The sequence below is a fragment of the Rhinolophus sinicus genome, linkage group LG14, assembly GCF_036562045.2.
Source record: "Rhinolophus sinicus isolate RSC01 linkage group LG14, ASM3656204v1, whole genome shotgun sequence".
Lineage (NCBI taxonomy): Eukaryota > Metazoa > Chordata > Mammalia > Chiroptera > Rhinolophidae > Rhinolophus > Rhinolophus sinicus.
The window spans coordinates 39,791,576-39,813,663 of record NC_133763.1 but is presented as its reverse complement, the minus strand read 5'-3'; the positions used below and the strand labels follow the sequence as shown (position 1 = coordinate 39,813,663).

The window sequence follows — 22,088 nt, the reverse complement described above, 5'->3', positions numbered from 1 at the left end:
GGCAGAAACACAAACTGCTGGTCAGACCAGATTATATCAAAGAGAAACACTTGAAAATAGTCTTGCTAAGGTATTGCTTACTTAGATTTATAACAGGTGCCCACAGGACAGTAATCCTCACAGATTCTCAACTGTATCTTAAATACTAAGATTTTGAGCTAGAGAAATCCCGTAGCTTCATGACAAAAAGCGTTATGCTAATGAAGATCTATCCAAGTCTCCTGGTCTAAGATCAGTCAGAGCCTAAAAGAAAATCATGTAGTAAATTGATCCTTTCATTGCAATATCTTCAATTTCAATACATTTGGGAGGAATGTTCAGGCTTACAGATATAAATATAGATCAAGCTAGAAACAAATTAAAAGATAATACCTTCAGCCAGAAAAACAGACATTAAAAAAAAACTTATTGATAAAAAACAACTAGTATATAACATAATTAGTATTGTTTGGTTTAAAGTTGCCATTTTCCCCCCCAAAATAATATGCTTAATGCCTAATGTAATTGTTTTTAAAGGACTAGTTTTTGTGTGTGAATATAGCATGTAAACCATAGTTCTAGCAGATAAACTCTGAAAATTTCATGTTTTACAATGGCAAAGAATGTCACTTGTTTAACTATATTTCCACTACCTGGCAAAATCCTGGCCTACAGTATATGCTCAGGAAATGTTGTGTGATGATGCTGAACAAAAATATTTTCAATTCTGTGTTTTCTCAAGAAGAACATAAAACAAAACAAAAATATAAGTCAAGACTAAAAGCTGTTAAAGGCATTTAGTTGTTTGAGCAAAACAAGTCTTGATTTTCTCTGTTAGCATAGCCCCATTTTTAATTAAACTAAAAATGTAAAAAGAGTAGCAATATTACAGGGTTAATGCAGTAATTTTTTTGTTTTCTTTATATAACAATAGCAGGTATTTAAGACCCACGCAGCTATGAGTTAAACTTTGTTTGGATTATTTGAGCAAATTCTGCTATCTTTATATCATATATTTAGACTCTTAAGAAATAATTTTGATGTGTCAGAACTTTCTTAACTTGAGAAGTCAATAGTAATGAAAACAAATTTGCAGCCATTCAGAAGAACTCTTTCGTAAGAAAAAAATACAGCCAAGACTAGGAAGTTGATGTTACTATATGTGAAAAGGAGTGTTCAACATAATTATCCAAATAAATGAAGGGTTAATGAAATTTTGCTGAATTTTCCATTTGAAGATCTGTGATATTTTAATATTGTTTGAAAGATAGTCTAACCTATTAGGACATAATACAACTCGATGATTAAAGTACACAACCATCTCTAAATTGGCACAGTTAATTTTCATTTTCAGATTCTAATCTACAGCATATATAAACTTTCCAGATGTAATGAAGAACATCTAAAAGGTAAAAATGTATGTTTTAGGGAGTGGGGGTGTATCTTTTTTATTTAAAGTTCTGCTGTTTAACACAAGTATTGAATTTTTTAAAAAAAATATTTGTATGCCTAGCCTTGCCTATTATGTAGTTGTATTATAAAGATTTTATAGATGAGAAACAGAGGTGGAGAGACTATATTGCTTAAGTTCACACAAGTAGTAAACGGCAGAGACAGGATTTAAACTCTGGCATCTGGCTTAGAGCCACAATACATTTTCGTTGTTAAAAATATCATAACATTATTCAAATTTAAAATTGCCTCTAATGTTTAATTTGTTGACCAACATCCCAATACCAGTGTACCTCTCTTTGATTCTCCTGAAAGGTATCACTTCTTGGTTTGATACATATTCTTCCAGACCTTCTGCTGTGCACTCTCATGTGTACATTGGTACTCCCAGAGAATATACAGTATCATGTATTTTATAGTTTTAAGATATAAGTGATGTAATGCTGTTTTGTCATTCTGAAATAATTTTTAACTCTGCCATATGTCTTAGACACACTTCCGTGTTAACATATTGAGTTCTACTTTTTCCTTCTAAAATGCTGCATAGTATCCTGCAGTATGACCATACCATCCTTTATTCTAACCATTTCTTTCCTAATAAGCAATCAGATTATTTCCATTTGGGAGAGGTAAGAGGCACTTGTAAATACTGACTTGATTCCTATATTGTCTTCTCTCCACAATATTAAAGCGTCGCCACAAAAATCTGAATCATAATTATATGTGAGACGAGAAAGCTGCTCTTATGGATAGTGGGAAAATCCGAGGCAAACAGTTGGAACGGATTTTCTTATTCTGAAATAATGTATTTATAACTCTCCGAGTCTCAATGTTTTCATCTGTAATTAGGCATTTATATTATTACCTGTTCTGTCATATGTCTGTATCTATAGTTTTGTTTTCAAAAGCATAAAATATTTTGTAACTATTAGGTACTATTTTTATTACATCAGTTCAATTCATCATGCATTTATTGAATATTTGCTATGAGAGATATTCTGATGTAGGTGCTAGGGAAAGTGAAATAAATATTTTATCTAAGAGCACATGGGATAGTAAAAGTAAAAGGCACAAATATAAAAAATTCTGAAAAAGGTGTGTATGTGATCTGAGTTGCAGGAAAGATGCAAAGTTCAACTAGGTTGTAGGAGAGGAAGAGAGTATTCCAGCTAAAGGGGCTGTGAAGTACTTCTTGAGAGAGAGGAAACATACAGTACAAATCCGAGAGCCACATTAGTTAGCATATAGGAAGACAAGAGGAACAGATTGTTCCAAACTCCCTCTTATGTAAATTGGACTTGGATGCTTTGTTCAGGCTGGCTTTCTAGAGCTAGTGAGTCTTCCGTCCAAAAGGCTCTTTCAAGAGCGTTATTAAGGAACATAAAAGCTCTTGTTTAGTGTCAGGATTACATTGGAAAATCAGACATGCAGTCACCATATAGTGTCAGTCTCAGCATCTCCACCTGAGCAAATGCCAGCTGTGCTGCAATGCTCCAGCAAATGTGAGCTCCCCCCCCCCCCCAAAGCACACAACACAGGAGTTCTGGAAGATGGATGTGAACAAGTGCCTGGGAGACCTCAGAAGGTACCAGAATCAGGTATCTCTTTATATGTTTTTTTGGGCTTCACTATAAAGAGAGGGAGGGATTTTTAAGGGTAAGGAAAACAATTCAAGTCTAGATTGTGAACTGGGAAAAATCAGAGCTTATCATCAGGCAGGGAGTGTGATTTAGGATATGTTTGGGGGTGATGGGTAGGGGAGAATGTCGGAAGGTGAAGACACCAAATGTGTGGATTAAAGAGTAGGTTGTGACTTTGAATGCCCAGGGGAGTCTCTGCTCTTAATGATACATGGTGAAGTAGTAAAGCTTTTCTTCCATGGAGTGACACGTGATCACCTATCCTTAAAAGATATCTCTTTCAGGACTGTGGGTAGATTAAAGGAGGAAAAATTGGAGAGTGAGAACAGTCATGGGTCTATTACAGTCGACCAGGAAGTGGTACTATGGTCTTAGGTAAGAATAGTGGTAAGGAAATAGAGGACTAGACACATTTGAGAGACAGTATAGAAACTGTCTTCTTGAGATGATTTTTCAGCTGATTTGATATGGACATTAGGAAAAGAAAGGAGTCAAAGATTAAAGATGATAACCATAGAGCAACTACTATTTAGTTAGTTATGTGCAAGGCACTGTGCTAACTATACTATATACTATATACTATATACTATATACTATATACTATATACTATATACTATATAATACATATATAATATGTAGTATATAATATGTAACATATAATGTATATATTATGTATGTATATATTCTATTTCTCATAAAACCCATTATTATATCCATTTTATCCAGAAGGAAACTGAGGTGCAAAGAAGTCACAACTTGCCAAAGGTCATGATCAAAATCCTTGACCCATGTTCTTCACCATAGTGATTCAACTAAGACCTTCTGATACCATGAGTTAATGCTGCATGTCCATTCAGGAAGGCAGTAAACTTTGGTGATTGTTTTCATATTTAATTATTTAAGTTTAGAAATTTCATTCAAGACTTTGCTGTTACAGATTATGCATGTATGTGCATATAATATACACAAATGAAACTTGTATATCTATGCATATTCTTATGTCTCAAAATGTTTTGAGCTATTCAGGGATATGGTAGGATATGTCTTATAATCAATAAAGTACCAAAAAGAGACAAACTGAAAATCTTTCCGGTTTATTATTTTCTTGATGCATGAAATACTATGTCTCAGCTTTTTCAAAGAAAGGAAATGAAAGGAAAAAATAACAATTATGCAACTTCCTAAATTCCCTTCACTTTTTGAAAACGAAAGCCCAGTTCCAGATAATGAAGTTGAGTGTGGTGAGATTTAAATTCTATTCAAATAAGTTACATTAACTCACAGTTATTTATTCTAATAAAGGAGAGGAATCCCTGGATAATTGAAATCCGTAGACAATTGAAAAACTGCCTTTAACAATATTTTTCAACTTCAATCCATACCACATTTTTTATCGGCATTATTATCAAGTAACAAAAACTTCTCATTTAAATTTCACTTCTTTTCTCTTTTCTTCTCACTTAAATGGGAAGGGAAACGCCTAAGCAGTAAACAGCAGAAGGTATGAGGTACCTGACTTCTATCTAAGGGCAGGTAAGAAACTGCATGCCTAAAACATTTATAGTATGTAAAACAATGATTAAACCAAAAGCTTTTACATACAGTTATTGGGGTAATTTTGAACCCTTTATGAATTAATAAAATGGACATTTAACTGGTTTTATATTATCATTAGAGGCTGAGCTTTATCATACTTTCAACTGGAAAAAAAACATTTTCGTACAGGCCTTATGTTGTTTTTATCAGGCAAAATGGTCCTGTGAACAGAGTAGCAAGTGCATAACCTGTCACTGATCATTCTGAAAATTTCTTAATATATCAGCATCTCAATGTGGGCATAAGAGGGTAATGAAACCTAAGGCAAATTGACAAATGGATATTATCCTTTGTTAGGCTAATTAGTGTTGCAAGATATGATTACAACATTGAGTTTCCTTGGCATTGTGTTTTAGTACCTTCAAGATTTCATTAAATCATAAAATAAGCATTTATTTAAGAACCTTCTATATTCCCAGGAGTGGAATGGTGAATGAGGAAGTCCTTGCCTATCCCTTCTTAACCTGACATGTTGTTGGTTCTATGTTATGGATGAGCAAAGTGTGTTAAGACTCCAGGTCAATGAATGTTTCCTGAGGAGATGGTCTACAAGATCAATTAGGAAATAATTTGTTTAAAATCAATTGGCATTGAGATAAATATAATTATTTAAAATTGTTTATATAATTTTGATTTGTTTGTTTCCTGTGGGGAGTTTCTTTCAATGAAAATTTAGTTATCTTAACATCACTAAAATCAGATAGTCATGGTCTTTGTTGAACTATGGTGGGTAGAGAGGGCATCCTGGATCTCTTTCTTTCTCTCTTTCATTTCCTTCCTTCCTTCCTTCCTTCCTTCCTTCCTTCCTTCCTTCCTTCCTTCCTTCCTTCTTTCCTTCCTTCCTTCTTTCTTCCCTTTCTTCTTTTTTTTATATTGAGGTAAAATTGGTATATAACATTATACTAGTTTCCGGTGTACAACATATTAATTCAATCTTTGTATACAGTACAAAGTGATCACACCACAAGTCTAGTTACCATCATCACCATATGGTTGACCCCCTTCCCCACTGATAACTGCCAATCTGTTCTCTGTATCTATCCTGAATTCTTTTCTGTTCAGATGTTCATCCTTCTTTCTGTACACGTCTCCTTAGAGGTGTAGGTTGGAGGTAGAACTGTGCTAAAGTAACCATCTACTTAATCATCAAAGCTAGCCACAGATAAGATTTGCCCCTAATTTCTTACCATTTGCATTTTGTGTTTTTTGTCACTCATTCCCCTCTCCTAATTCATGATGAGCTTATATAGACTCACAGATGTTTGGTGCTCTCCACTCTGTGGACACTACCATCTGAGCAAGGAATTGAATCTCTGTGTTAAGTGGGATTTGGTATTAATTAATGGATTGATTCATTGATCCAATCAGTATTATTGAATATGTAAAAGATACTGTTTCATGTTTGATAAAATAGAAATCATAGGAAATCTTACAAACATGTTTGGAAATTCTACCATAGCATAATTATAACATTATTAGAAATATTGTGTATTAAATTCAAAGAATCAGGTAAATTACCCCTGAATTTAAAAAAGAAAAAATTTCAAGCAAGTTACAACTATGCTTTAAGCACCTATCTTTTTTTTTTTTTTTTTTTTTTTTTTCAATCATGGAGATCTACACCACAAAGGTTAAAGATTTTAAATATTTAGCAAAATGTACCCTTCAACCTTCTCTCTCTCAGAAGACAATCCAAACTTTTTCAATTCATTAAATTAATCCTTGGTGGCCACAGCAGAATAAAAATGTCATATCTTTAGCATGCAAATGATGCTATTAGTGTGTGGAAATATACAGCACAAAAGTCATTTACTTGTCTAAGTGAATTTTGTTCTTAAATCTGCAATGTATCTCATATACAAGCTATAAAGATCAAAAGCAATGTAAAATTTAATCTGACAGAAAATGCACAGCATTTGTTTTAATCGTTTTGGAAAGTTTGTGGGTCTTGTCTTTTGGCATAAAATTAGCTTAGGCTATAAACTTTGAGCATTGTGCAGGTTAATGGACTTGAAACCTGGAGGAAAAGACCTTTCAATGATCTTCGGGATGTGATATTATTACCTATCCATAGATAATCATAAACATACATTTTGCTATGGAGAGTGTGTATTTTTTTAAAAATAAACTTTTCATTCTAGAACAGTTTTAGATTTACAGAATTATTGCAAAACAACTACAGAATGTTCCTGGATACCCCATGCCAGGTTTTCCTGTTACTAACAACTTGGATTAATGTGGTACATTTGTCACAATTCGTAAACCAATGTTGATATTTATTATTTTATTAATCTTAAGTCCATACTTTGTACATTTTGTTGCTCAAATTGTTCTATTTTGGTAGCTGTTTTCTTCGGCTTTTGGGGCGCTTTTACACAACCCTAGCAATTTTTTTCTCTTTTGGGCCGTTGTTTCCTGGCACAAGTTGCTCTAGGCTTATCTTGTGTATTTCTTGCTTCATTCCTAGAATCAGCCCTTCCTCAAGGAACTCTGGTTCTCTGTATTGGAGAATGGTGCAAGAAACCAAAATCTGTGCACTAGGTTTGCTCATTACGACTGCATTACTGTTGTTTCTAGACCCTCTAAACTGAAAGAAAAATTAGATGTATGTATATATACTAACCCATTTATATATACACATCTACAAGTATTTCTCTCTAGATACCCACTCATATCTATAGTAAACTAACCATGAGTTCATTAGGTTCTACGGCCACATGGATCATTCTAACCTCCTCCCCTAGCTTATACTCCCACTCCAACAGTGAGAAACCTGTTCCCACCATCTGTTATTCATTTATTTTAATTGTTCAATTCCAGTATTCATGTGTAGGGCTTTCAGAATTTCTGGTCCATATGCCAGTTGGAAACAACTTTACCAAATAGAGAATGTACAGTTACTTTTGCTTTTGGTCTTACAGGTTCCATTCATTTCCAAGTTATTAGGTCAGCATCTTTGTCACAACCCCTTCAGTGAGGTTGTTTCCTACAGTTATAACACATTTAGATTCTTCCATCACCTTATGATATTCCATGATATGGATTTACCACAATTTGTTTATCCATTTACCTATTGAAGGACAGTTTTTTTATTCCTGTTTTGTTTTTGTTTTTTTGGCAATTATGGATAAAGTTGCTATAAATATGTGTATGCAGATGTTATGTGAATATCATTTTTCAAATCAGTTGGAGCTTAATTGTTGAATTATATGTAAGACTATTTAGATTTATTAGCAACTTCCAAACTGTCTTTCAAAGTGGCTGAACCATTTTACATTCTCACCAGCAATGAATGAGGAATTCTGTTGCTCTGTGTTTTTTCCACATATTGGTATTGTCAAGTCTTTGAATTCTAGCCATCCTGATAGGTATGTAATGGTATTTTATTGTTGATTTATGACTAATGATGTTGAACATCTTTTCATAGTCTTATTTGTGATCTATATGTGTTCTTTGGTGAAGTGTATGTTGAAATCTTTTGCCCATTGTTTTCATTGAGTATTTTGTTTTTTATTGTTAAGTTTTAAAAGATCTTTGTATATTCTGGAATAATCCTTCACCACATATGTGATTTGGAAATAGTTCCTCTATTTATCTTTCACAGCAATTTTTTTTAAATGAAATCCACCCAACTTCTCAGTTTTTTCTTTTATGGATCATGGTTGGTGTTTTTTGTTTGTTGGTTGGTTTGTTTTGTTGTTGTTGTTGTTTATAGATCATGTTCTTAGTGTTGTATCTAAAAACTTACCACCAAACCCAAGGTAACTCAAATTTTCTTCCAGAAGCTTTCCAGATCTATAATCCATTTGAGCCAATTTGTATATAAGTAATGAAGTTGTATCTAGGTTCTATTTTTTTTTTTTTTTTGCATGTGGATATCCAATTGTTTCAGCACCATTTGTTAAAAAAGGTTCTTCTTTCTTCACTGAGTTTCCTTTGTATCTTTGTCAAAATCAGTTGATTATAGTTGTGTTAGTCTATTTCTGGGCTCTCTATTCTGTTCCTGTGATCTATGTATCTTTTTTTTCACCAATACCATGATGTCATGACTACCATGGCTTATATGACATCTTAAAGTTGAGTAAATTGAGTCCTCCAACTGTGTTCTCTTTCAGTGTTGTCTTCACTATTCTATACCGTTTGCATGTAATGGGAACTCACTGTCTGTATCTGTAATGTGAGAGGACACCTGAGAGAGACTTCCCAAAGCAAAAACAGTAATACCAAGTGGACCTATTTCTCTGTTATATATAGAGGGTCTGGTAGCTTTAAAGACCAGGTTTTTGCTAATAACACTGACAAAATATTTAATGTACCTCTTTACCAAACATTCTTTAACATATATATTAACTTTATTGGTGAGAAAGGAAAAGACAAACTAGATACTATAAGTACTTGAAAGTAGATTAATCATGAATATGATATGCTGTCAAATTAATTAAAAATGTAATTTAGTCTAATACCTTGTTTAATTATTTTATTATTTAATACATTTTTAGTTTGATTTTCACCTAGTATTTACCATAAACTTGGTATATATTTTAAACAGAATATATTTCATATTTTTAAACAGAATATAATAGAGGCAAAGTAAATGGTGATGAGTTTGCAGTAGAAACGAAATGTTAGAACTTTGGCTTTAATGATGAATAAGAAGTGAATTCAAAGTCTAAATAAAGTATTTTCCCTTGAAATACGCAGACTGGTTGTCTGCATTTGATAAATATATTTTTATAATTGCTTAAATCATATTTCAAACTGCCTCTATGACTATGTCCTCCCTGGAATATTTTAAATCTTTCAATGCGTTTATTAGGTACATGTGTTACAATATACAAAATGATTATTTAATGAACTTTCTCTTCTGCTTCAGCTCCTACTATGATGCACCCACTCACAAAATTATGTTGAAGTGAAAGCAATGTGTCATAAATAGAACATTTCTGAGGACTATGATATGGTGTAATTTAAAAACTTTAAATTGTTAGCTGGTTATGAATGAGGTTCTAGAGCTAAAAAAAGACGACTTCAATTGCTGTTTTATTGGATGTCGATGTGTAGCCTTCCTGATGTGGGAATGAGTCCAGAACTGCTACTATGCACAGCAGTGTGTGTAAGACCGGAAGTGTTAGGAGGCTCATGACTTCTGCATAGATGGAGGCGATTGTCTTGTTCACACACATAATGGAAGTTCCTGATAAAAGGAGAAAGACTGTAAAATCTTCCAGTCACTGCATTGAAACTCAGAAATAGCTGTTTGAGACATGGAAAAAAACAAAGACCCATTAAAGGAAAAGCACTAATGTCCATCTCCATGCAAAGAGAGAGACGTCAGTTAGTAATAGTGACTAGTGTCCTGCGTTCTGCAGAATGTTTTGGGAGAAGAAAAATCTCAATAATGCAGCCGAACGTTGTTGATTGTTGCCTATACCTCTACCTTGTAATTTTTTGCACAATTTCAAGGAATGAAAGGAATAGACAGAGGTAACTCTGAATGCAGCCGTTGGAATACACCCAAATGCAGCACTAAGGTGTTTTAATGGATGATAGTGAGGAAAAGAGGCAAAAATGGGAAGAAGCAGCATATTCTCTGTAATGCTTTGCAAGATATATTGTTAATGAAAGTGCTGATAATTTGCTTTAAGTATTTCCCTCTCTGTTTTTTGTTGCTTTCATAGGAGAATTAATCATCACTATAAATTAGGAGTGGGTTTGGGGGTGAAAAGGCCATACAAAATGGATAACCCACTTAATCCTGTTAAATCTCTGGTACTCTACAATTTTTTGCTTTTCCCCAAGCAAAACCAAACCAAATACTTCAGGTTTCCATAATAGTGTCATAGCCAAACAATGAACAAAACCCATTTTAGTTCAGAAGAATTAATGATCTTTCATTCTAACTGCTTTTGGCTTCATCTTAAAAACAAAACAAAACAATTAAACAATGAGGATATAAAGCTGAAAACATAAATTCAGGCTGGAATGGTACTCACTAATAAAACAAACAAATTTCTGCAATTATACTGAATTCTTGCTGAACTTCTTACCTGGCTTGCTGGAGAATCAGAAATAGAGTAGGAAGAAACTTGCTATTGAAATAAAATTGCAAACTTCTCTTTTAACACAATATGAAGTAGAAAGTTACTGTGGTCCAGAACGGTCTTTTAATTTCGACTGAAAAAACCCCGAAACATTAGACATTTATCACCTGCCAAGCATTATGCTAGCGTCCCAAGATAAAAATGTAAATATGACACTATTTCCTGCCCTCAACTTGCTCACAATGCAGTTGTGAAGTTAAAGTTGAACAACAGTTCAATAAACAATGTCTAGTGTCCATGTCGTACTTGTAAAGTTGTGAACTAACCTGATTGCAAAGATGGAGCCAAAGAAAGCTATGTATATTTTTAAGCCCTGGCTCTTGCAAATCCTAAATATATAGTCTGGGAAGGAAGGGATGCTGTCAGTCACGAGCTTGAAGATCAGGCAGAAACAGACAAGAGGAATAAAAAAGAGACTGCCAGGTTGCATCAGGTTTTTAGAATGTGGTTTCATGATTTCAATGAGTGTGAATTGTAAGATTATTGGAAATACCTATATAGTAAAACTATACCCATCCCCAGCAAAACCATAAACATTTTTTGAATTATCTGATACTTTTTTCTATTCACACTTCATCTCTTCTCCATTAAAATAAAGACTGCATGTTGAATACCGGTAGACTTGCTTTCCATTTCCCCTCTGTCAGTGTGATTAAAAGGTGAACACATATTATTTAGCTCCAGGCAACATCTTGCATAGGATCTCTGGCATTCAGTAGGGAATTATTTTGCAGTTAATGAACTATTGAAAACATTTCTAGCCAAGCAAAATATTTTATCAAATTCATTTTCTACTTTTAAAATAGACGCTCATTATTTGGGGCACATGAGGGAAATGCCAATTTTAAAAGAGTCCTTTAAAGTTAAGAATGGTTTGTAATCAAACAAAGTGCAAGGGTGGAGGCAAGGTGAAGGGCGAAGTACTAAAACAGCTCTGGCCCCAAAGAATCATAAGCACACACTTCTCACTGCTAAGCCCTCTCAGGAGAGCCTGAAAGAGCAGAAGGCTTTGAAGTTTGCTCAGAAAATATGAGCGTGCATTTTTAAGAAACTGAACACTTATAATACTTATTGGAGAGAGCAATAAGACAGAGAGCAACTTGTTATTTTCTTTTTTTCCAAATGTAAATATTTTGCTCTTTTCCATTGTAAAAGTACTTTCATGCTAATTACAAAAATTCATCCAGTATGAATTATTGCAAGTATGAAGAGAAAACTAGTGGCTATGAATTCCACAATGAATAGTTGGGAGTAATTCATGCTGCTATGGCTACCCTGGGCTCCTCCTCCTTCTGGAACATCCCCCACCCTTCCCAACGTCAGGTTTTTGCATTGACAGTTCCCTCTGCTTGAAATTCTATTCCCTGGATATCTGAGGCACTTACTCTCTACTTCCTCCCTTCTTAGAGTTATTTTGTTGTTGTTTTGTTTTTCTTTTTTAAGACCTTAGAGAGACTTCCCATAACCATTCCAACTGAAATACAAACCCCACCCCAACACCGTCTATTCTTCTGACCCCATTGCATCTTTCTCCATAGCTCTCCTTGCCACTGAGAGAGCACACATAATTTGCCCAGGTCCGTACAGCCAGTAAGTGGCAGACTCAGGATTCACTCAGGCTCCCTCTCTGCCATGTGTGAGCTCGTGACCACTATCCACTGCTACCCTTCATTACTAGATACTTAATAAATTTTTCTGGAGTGAATCTACTATGTTTTCAGACACATTTCTATGTACATATACCTTATTTCTTTCATAAATGGAGGCATATAAAAGACACCGTATTCCCACCTCTTAACATATGTAAGGGTGTAACGAATTTCTATGTCTCTATGTGGATGTCTCTCTATCTAAATTTGTACCTATTTATGTTATGTTAATCATTCCATTATCGTTGGATACTGAAGAGGTAGTTCACAGTTGTAGTCACTGATAAGACTGTTTTGAATACTCACCTGATTATAGTCTTAGAGTAAATGTCTACATGTGAGATTGCACGATCAAAGGATAAGCACATTTTTTAAGGCATTTAAATCATTTGACGAATTTCTGTCCAGAAATTCTGCACTGACTCAAACATCCACCAGGAGGGCCTGGAGGCTGGTTGTGTCGTGCTCATTGCCCTGACCTGCGAGGGCGGCCAGCACTCGCCAGTTATCAGTGGGCAGCAAGGTGGTCAGGCTATGAGCCCTGCACTGATGCTGCCTGAGGACAAGTCAGACCTTGTCATAGCTCTGCTTTCTTAGCTATATAGTTTTAGACAAGCTATTTAAGCTCCCTTTCTTCTATTTTGTGTTTTTAAATGTTATATATAAATGTAATGCTTTTTGTCCAAGTTAAGTGTTTTTATGCTTTCAGTTTTTTTGTCTTTTAGCTTCCGTTATTTGTCATCCATACAACTTTACCTTTTCTTTCTTTTCTTTTCTTTTAGTGTGGGGGGAGCTGTTTTGTAGTTTTTGTCTTAGCTTTTATATAGTCTTATTTGTCAAATGTTATGATTTCTGCCTGAATATGAAAATTGTAATTCATAAAGATATAGGCTCTTCTTTATTATTAGATTTTTCCCAGCATTTTTGGAAATTCTAATGCTTGGAAATATAGCCTTTATTCATGAATGGGTCTAGTGAAACTTTTAAGAAATTACAAGAGAAGGGCTTACTCTTTGTAAGAAAAGTAAATATTAAACAAATATAAAATAAAGAGTGGAAGTTCCTATCTCCATTTTCCTCTCTTCTTTGCTAATTTCTTATGTATTCTCTGCACTTCCTCTGAATATAGAAATGTTATCTTTGTTCTGCAATTTGTTCCTCAATAGGTACTGGAAGCCATCCATATCTGTACATTCAGATATAACTTATTTCAATGGCCCACATAGATTTCCATAATATGAAAATATTAAAACCTATTAATTATTCTTAAGTGATAAACCTCTAGGCTGACTCTAGTTTTTGCTACTGTCCATGGTATGACAATTTTTTTTAACATATGTCCTTGTATAGCAGGGCCAACATTTGTGGAGGACGGATACCAGGATAATCAACTGATCCCTCAATGGATATGCCCATTTACAGTTTTGTGGAAACTGTCAAACTGCCCCCCAAAATACATGTCCATCCATATTTAAAAATGTGTCCATTTCCCACTCTTCAGTAGTGTTGTGTATTTCCAGTCCGATTCTCACTCTAATGTAAGTAATTTATTTTTGTTATCCTGAATATGATAAGAATTTCTCTTTCTCTGATTTTTGATAGTTCACAAAGATCTGTCCTACATATGTGTCTCGAAGGGAACATTTTTCTATGTTAAGTATTTGACCCTTTCTTCCATTATTTCTATTCTTTAATTGTAGAGTACTGACAGTGCTTGCAAAATTTCTGTTTGATACATATTGGCCTTTGAGATTTACCTCCATGTCTTTTAAATTTTCTTTATAATTTTACATTATTCTTATTTTGTACTATACTGTGTAAAAAAATAGGTATATCTTTACAGGTTACTAATTCCATTTTAAGTACTGTTTGTTTGTCAACTTATTCTTTCTGTAGAGATTCAAAATTATCTTAGCAATGAGGTTGTTCATTTCTGAGAATTAAAATTACATCTATCCTTATATTAGTTGCTTCTACTTTTCTACCATTTTATCCTCCTTTTTTTTTGCCAACAGAATATGGAATGGCAATGTGCTCAGCTTAAAAAATATAGAAAAAGAAAACTGTGTTTTTCCAGCCTCTGTTGCGTCTCTATGTGTTGTTCTGGTGAAGGTTTAACAACCAGATTTCTGGAACTAAAGGAACTAGCTTTGTAAGTTCTGCTTCTTCTAGGGTGTAAATACTCCCAGCTAAAGTTACCTGAAGAACTCTCTTAACTTTCTCTGGCTGCAAAGTTTATTCTTGAACTCTATCAGGGAAACATTCTACATTATTTCATGATATAATTTCACAGTGTTTCCTGGGAAACATTACAGCCAGGCACACGGAATACTGAACTTGTCTTGAAGGAATGACTTTATTGACTACTTCTTGGCTTATTCTCGTTCCACCCTGTAGTGACGAATCTAGACTTTGAGTCAAGGCCTCCTACAGGCAATTACCTTTTATTCAGAAATTATCCTGCTTTTCCTGATGGGATCGCGTATTTATTGGTGCTCCAAGGTTCTGTCCTTAAACCAGTGCAACCTCCTTTATATTGTCAGATTCTTCGTCAGTCTTCATCAGGGGATGATCTCTTCTTGTATTCCATTAAAACTATGGAGTGTTTTTATATTTATATTTGTTCTGTTATTGAACTCATCTTTTGGGGAAGAAGAGGGACATATTTTGCTATACTGACCTGGAACCAAGTGAACTTTAGAATCAGACAACAGCATTAAAAAAAAAAAAAGAAATTCAGATGTTGAATAGAATTTTGTGAATGCAGTGCATAGGAAAAAGAGATTAAAGATACAACTTTACAATGGTGCTACTGTGTCAACTTTTTAGTATTTAGAAACAAGATTATATAGTTGGTGAATACTTTCCACGTTATTAATATTTGAGAATACCATTATATTTCATAATATTTTGAACTATTTGCCTACTTTAGAATTTTAAGCTGCTTATTTTCCTGTTGGTTGTTGAGTGATATCATGATGAACAGCATTTTACCTAAATCTTTGCTTACATTTATAACTCACTCCTTCGTATAATTTTGTGAAAATGGAATCAGACCAATAAATTATATTTATCAAATAAGTACGTCTAAATAACTGAATAAATTTGTTAGTGATATTTCAGATAGGGATGCCAGATTAAAAGAGAATTGGGTTTAGGAGTTAAACAGATTTTGGTTTTAATTTCAGCTCCACTGTTCACCAGTGGTACCATCTTGAGGATACCATCTAACCTCTGTATGCCTCAATTTCTCTATGTGTAAAATGTAGGTTGTAATGTCTTGCTCATGAGATTATTGTGAAGATTAAATAAAATGCTGTATGCAAATTTTATTTATCTGCACTTGATAAAAAGTGATTCATCATGAGGGACTTTGTGCCAGAGGCAGCCAGCCAAACTGAGTGAGCCTTGATTTCTGACTCACAGAAGTCATGAGATAATAAATGTTGGTTGTTTTCAGCCTCTAAGTTTTGGGATACTTTGTTAGGCAAATAGATAACTAGACAATTTCATACAATATAATTCGCCTTTTTAGGTGTATAGTTCTTTGAGTTTTGACCAATGCATACAATTCTGCAGCCATCACCACAATTAAGATATAAGACATCTCCATCACCCTCCCAAACAAAATCCCCTCTACGTACTTTCTGATCAATCTCTTCCCACTCCCCCAGACCCTGCCAAACAGTTACCTGTCCCTATGACTTAGCTTTTTCCAAAATGTCATATAAATAGAATCATCTATAGGCTACAGTATGTAGCTTTTGCGCCTGTTTTCTTTCCCTTACTATAATGTATTTGAGATTCATAAAAGCTGTGGCACATAGCAGTTCTTCATTACTTTTCATTGCTGAGCAGTATTTCATTTTATGTATGTACCACAGTTATTTATCTATTATGATGAGCATTTGAGATGTGCATTTTCAGTTTTTTATTGATTATAAGAAAGCCACTGTAAATGTTTGCAAACACCTTCTTGTATGGGCATATTTTTTCCCTCTTGGTTAAATACCAGAGGGTGATGATTACATGATTTCAGGGTGTTATCCTGTTTCCCCGAAAATAAGACCTAGCCGAACAATCAACTCTAATGTGTCTTTTGGAGCAAAAATTAATATAAGACCCAGTATTATATCACATTACATTACATTACATTACATTACATTACATTACATTATATTATATTATGTAAGACCTGGTCTTATAGTAAAATAAGACCGAGTCATATGTTAATTTTTGCTTTGAAAGACACATTAGAGCTGATTGTCCAGCTAGGTCTTATTTTCAGGAAAACATGGTAGTTTAACCTTATTAGAAACTATTAAGCTGTTTAGAAAAGTGACAACACTTTGCATTTCCACAATTAAGGTGACTCAGCATCCTTACCTGGACTTCATATTATCAAATTTATTTTTCATTTTAGCCATTTCAATATGTAGGTAGTGGTATTTCATTTTGAGTTTCATTTGCATTCTCCTAATGACTAATGATGTTGAACATCTTTTCATATGCATATTTGTCATCCATATATTCTCTTTAGTGAAGTGTTTGTGTGAAACTTTTGCCCAATTTTTAAATGTAGGAGACACAGGAGAAAAAATCCTCGACTTGTTACTGGTCACAGGGAGAAACCTTCTTTATTCCACTGTTAAGAGTGCTGTTAGGGGCCGGCCCGGTGGCTCAGGCGGTTAGAGCTCCGTGCTCCTAACTCCGAAGGCTGCCCGTTCGATTCCCACATGGGCCAGTGGGTTCTTAACCACAATTCCTCGAGTCCTGCAAGGGATGGTGGGCTGCACACCCTGCAACTAGTTACGGCAACTGGACCTGGAGCTGAGCTTGTACCCTCCACAACTAAGATTGAAAGGACAACAACTTGACTTGGAAAAAATTCCTGGAAGTACACACTGTTTCCCAAAAAAGTCCTGTAAAAAAAAATGAGTGCTGTTAGCTATAAGGTTTGTTTGTTTGTTTGGTTGGGTTTTTTGTCCATGCCATTAATCAAGTTAAGGAAGTTCCCTTGAATTGTCAGATTGTTGAGATTTATTCCACATCACTAATGAACACTGAATTCCATCAAGCATTTCTTCTGCATCCATTAAAACGTATGATTTTTCTTCTTTAGTTTGTTAATATGATAAATTAAGTTGACTTCAAATTCTGATCCAAACTTACATTCCTGGGATAAGTTCTACTTGGTCATGGTGGATTTGATAGCAGTGTTATTAAGAGAATATTAAGGGAAGTCACAGAGTGGAAAATGTATTTGTCACACATATAATCACCAAAGGAATGTATATTAAGTCAGTAACAAACTCCAACAGATCAGTTAATCAATAAATAAGTGGATAGGAGACTTTAACTGCCATCCAGAACAAAATTCAATGTAGAGGAGGTAACACAATCCAGAGTGTATACAAGACAACTCAAATATTTGGGATACAATTAAAAATTACTAGCTCATGCAGAGAAGCAGAAAAAAGTAACCCATAATTTTCATGATTATCATGAAAAAAAAAAGTCAACAAAAGTACTAACTAATATGCCAGATGTAGAAATTAGCTGAAAAGGACTTTAAAGGAATTATAATAAATATATTAAAATATTTATAACAAAAAAAATAGAAAGAATAGGTAAACAAATGGAGAAGCTCAGTAGAGACATGGAAATTATGGAAAAAGAACCTAATGCCACATCACAACTGAAAAATCTCTATCTTTCAGGACTTAGGCTATGTGTTATGATGAAGTAACAAGGACCAAATTTAATACCCCCAACTTTAAACAACTAAAACACCAGATAAAAATATGTGAATCAATGGTTTTTAGACTTTAAATAATACTAGCTATCACAGGACAGTGAGTCCTTTCTGACACGTTGTGTTCCTGACCTACATACCTTTATTCCCCTCTTAAGTGATGCTATTTGTTTAAGCCTCTGATATTTGGGTTTGCTGTTACTTGTAACCAAACTGATCCTAATATAGCAGTTTTGGTTAGCTTTTATCAGAAGTCTGATTTAATGTAATGTACTTTTTAAATAGAAGATTCTGGTTTGTCTGTGGAGAATAGGATATATGGTGGCAAAGATAGAGGCAAAATTACAAATGCCCAATAATTCATAAAAAATTGCTTAAACAGACCTTTAACATTTATTGACCATTTGTATTTGTTTGTGTGTTGTTTGCTTGGTGTGTTATTCTCCTAGAGCTGCTATAACAAATTACCAAAACTGGGTAACTTAAAACAACAGAAATTTATCCTTTCACAAATCTGAAGGACAGAAATCCAAAATCTAGTGTTGGCAATGCCATTCTCCCTCAGATACCTCGAGCGTAGGAACCTTTCTTGCCTCTTCCAATGACTGGTACACCATGAATTTCTTGGCTTGTGGCAACATTAACACAATCTCTGCCTCCTTCTTTAACGGCCATCTACTCTATGTGTGTGTGAGTGCAAATTTTCCTTGTCTTATAAACACACCATATGTTGAATTAGGGCCTAACTCAACATGTAGGATTTGGTTATATGCTTTGTCTGTTATTTGGCTACACTATTGGTCTCTTTTAAAATACCAGGAGTGCCAAAACAATGTATACAAGTGAACACTTCAGTCAACGTTGCTCAAGCAGTAGTTCACCGTAATCAGAAGTGTCTGGACGCTGATGCTATTAAATCAGACTTCTGATAAAAACCAACCAAAACTGTTATATTAGGATGAGTTGGGTTACATGTAACAACAAATAGCATCACTTTGAGCAGCTCTTGCAATTGCAGAAGTCAGATGTGACTTGTTTTCATCTTTTGTTATCGGTATATATTATTACAATTTTAATACAGTTTTTTCCTTTCTTAAAATGTGTATACTTTTTTTGGGGGCACCCTCTGTATTGTTTTGTAAATTTTTTATACATTTATATTTGCTATAAACATTTTTAAAGGTAGTGTTCATACTTTAAGAAAAACTAGCCATTGGAAACCTTTAGTTTCTAATAAGATTTTCTTTAATTTGTAACTGTTACTTCCAAAATATTTATCATTCCAAGATTATCTTTAAACGTACCCATTTTAATTAATTATATATTTTTAATATTTAAATAATTTATTATTTTATTATTTTGGGAATTACTTTAACTGGGATCTTAATTTTGTTGTCTTTTTTTATGCTCTTTAACCTGTTCCATTAGCAAAATGATCCACTATGTTTATTGCCAACATAATCGATGCCATCTTTAGGCCAGAAGGATGAATAATACAGGCTCTTCCGTCACCTGGACTGGTTCCCCAACGTTCTTTCTTCCTGATTATCAGGATGAACTAAGTTATTTATAATGCATCTCCAAGAGCTTCTTGGTAAGCAGACTTGGAGACTTCCTAGTCCTGTTCCTTCTGGCCGAAAGTAGAGCTGTCTCCTGGGAAATTCTGCTCTTGCAAATTTAACTTTTCCAAGTGTGTATGTAGACAATAACTAAATGAGTGTACTCTTGAGGAATTTAAGGGAGGAAATAGCTCTTGAGTGGAGGGGCATGCATGGAGTAGAGAGGAGAAGAAGCCCTTTAAGACTCAATGCTCAGGAGAAAAGTGCTAGTAAATAGAATTTTTGAACTTATATGAATCACAAGTTGTTACTCTTTGCACATAGATTTTTTTTTTTTTTTAAAGAAATAAGGACTTTTAGTCTTATGGTTGGCAGTCACGCTTCCTCTAGTGACCATAAATCTCTCCCAAATGCTAAGAACCTGCTCAAACTTGGCAAGCCAGCTGAATAAAAAGGTCATCTTCTTGCCTAACGGCAGATTCTGTAGTCTTTACCACACAATTCCCTTTATGGTCATAATTGTCCCTTGCAAAAATATAGTGTTACAGCAGAACTCATAAAACTGCTGCCTCTGGAATAAACAGGAAAGGGCACATTCTCATTTCCAAACAACTTATGTACCAATAGAGTTTAGCTTCCATTTAAAATGGAAAGCAGTGATTCCACTAACAACGCAATGGTTTGGACAGACTGCGCGTTTGACCTTCCAGTGTATAGGTGAATCTGTTTGTACTTACTTCTGTAGGGATATCTTTTAGATTAGAGATACAGAGATTGCGCTCAGATATTTAGTTTCTATAGGGTAGCAATGCTGTCTCTTTTGTTAGTCCAGGACTTAGCATAGTTTCAATTGCAAGGAGTCGCTTAAGAACATGAGTGTTTTCAGAATTTTCAATCCTGAAAATAAGTAAAAATAAAAAATATTCAGTACATGGTGAAGAGTGGGTGCAGCCTCAACCTGAAAAGGAATTTAAATTGACCTCCTCACTTTGAAGCTAGCAAGAACATAATGTGTGGAAAGAGAGAGGAGGAGCAGTAAAAAATCCACATACGCAAAAACTATTTCAAAATCGAGCAGGATTTTAATGGGTTATTTCATAGAAGCAATGACCATAGCCCTCTTTTTTGATGAAGGTTGGGGGGTTGGTGGTGGTGACCTTTGAATCTGAGAATTGCCAAAGGAAATAAAAATAATGAGGGTTAGGTTAACTGAGCAAATAGCTTTCCTTCCCATGGAACTTGGTCTGTAGGGGAGAAAACAAAAATAGCCCATAGATATATAGCCATTAGACCACATGAAAAGCGTAAGGCACTGTCTGGCTTTCGAGTTTTAAGCTCCGTGGCCCACTTGTATTTTGTTTTTGGTAGACTGTAGTGTATACACATTGAGAGCTCTAGAGTTGGACAGCCTGAATCCAAACCTATATCCTCATATTTCCATTTGTGTGAGCAAGTTACTTTTTGTTCCTTAGTTTGCTTTAACTGTAAAATGGGGCTAATGACAGCACTTACATTATAGGGTTTGTGTCGGAATTAGATGGGTCACTGTATATATTGCCCTTCAACCAGTGCCTTGTACTGTACAAGAACAAAAATGTCAGTTAGGGGAAGTAGCTGTAGAAACACTAATAAAGGTTGTGTGACTTTGCTTGGGCTACCGTAACAATGCACCACAGACTGGATGGTTTAAACAACAGAAACTTGTTTTCTCACAGTTCTGGAAGCCAGGAATTAAAAATCAAGGTGCCAGCAAGGCCATGATCCTTCCTTGTCTTTTCTGGCTTCCGCTGGTTGTTGGTGTCTTTTGGTTTGCGGCAGCAAAACTTCAATCTCTGTCTCATCTTTCCCTGGCCTTCTTCCTTGTGTCTCTGTGTCTCAAATCATCCACTCCTTTCTCCTATAAGGACAACAGTCACTGGACTTGAGGTCCGCCCTAAATTAAGGAGAATCTCTTCTGGAAATCTTTAACATTACCTCTGCAAAGACCCTATTTCCAAATAAGGCGACATTCACAGGTAGCAGGGATTAGGACTTGGACATATCTTTTGAGGGAACACCATTCAATCCACTGCACACCCCTTGCCCCATGGTTCTGATGTGGCTTATCCCACACCATATGGCCCTATGTGGTTAGGTGAATTTACACCTGGATTATTTAAAGTACTCCATCTTTTCTATCTCAGCGATAGGTTTAGAATGGGTCAGTAACTCTAATTTGGCCATTTGAGTCTTTCCTGGAGTTTTAGGACTTTTCTGTTATATTGAGTTACTATTAGTCTTATGTGAGCAGAAGTTGGCTGAGGCCACGATGCCCAACAACACTGAGTAGCCATTTACTTTCCTATACGATGAGGGC

At 34.7% G+C, this 22,088-nt stretch overlaps 1 long non-coding RNA gene across 1 annotated transcript in view; it reads left to right on the top strand.

The window, feature by feature from the left end:
• The first annotated feature begins 2,717 nt into the window (after positions 1-2,717).
• Positions 2,718-22,088, top strand: part of LOC141568616 (uncharacterized) — a 39,129-nt gene continuing 19,758 nt past the window's right edge. The window contains exons 1-2 of the long non-coding RNA XR_012491783.1: positions 2,718-3,029; positions 4,545-4,605. This is a non-coding gene — a long non-coding RNA (uncharacterized LOC141568616). The remainder of the gene's footprint in view (positions 3,030-4,544; positions 4,606-22,088) is intronic.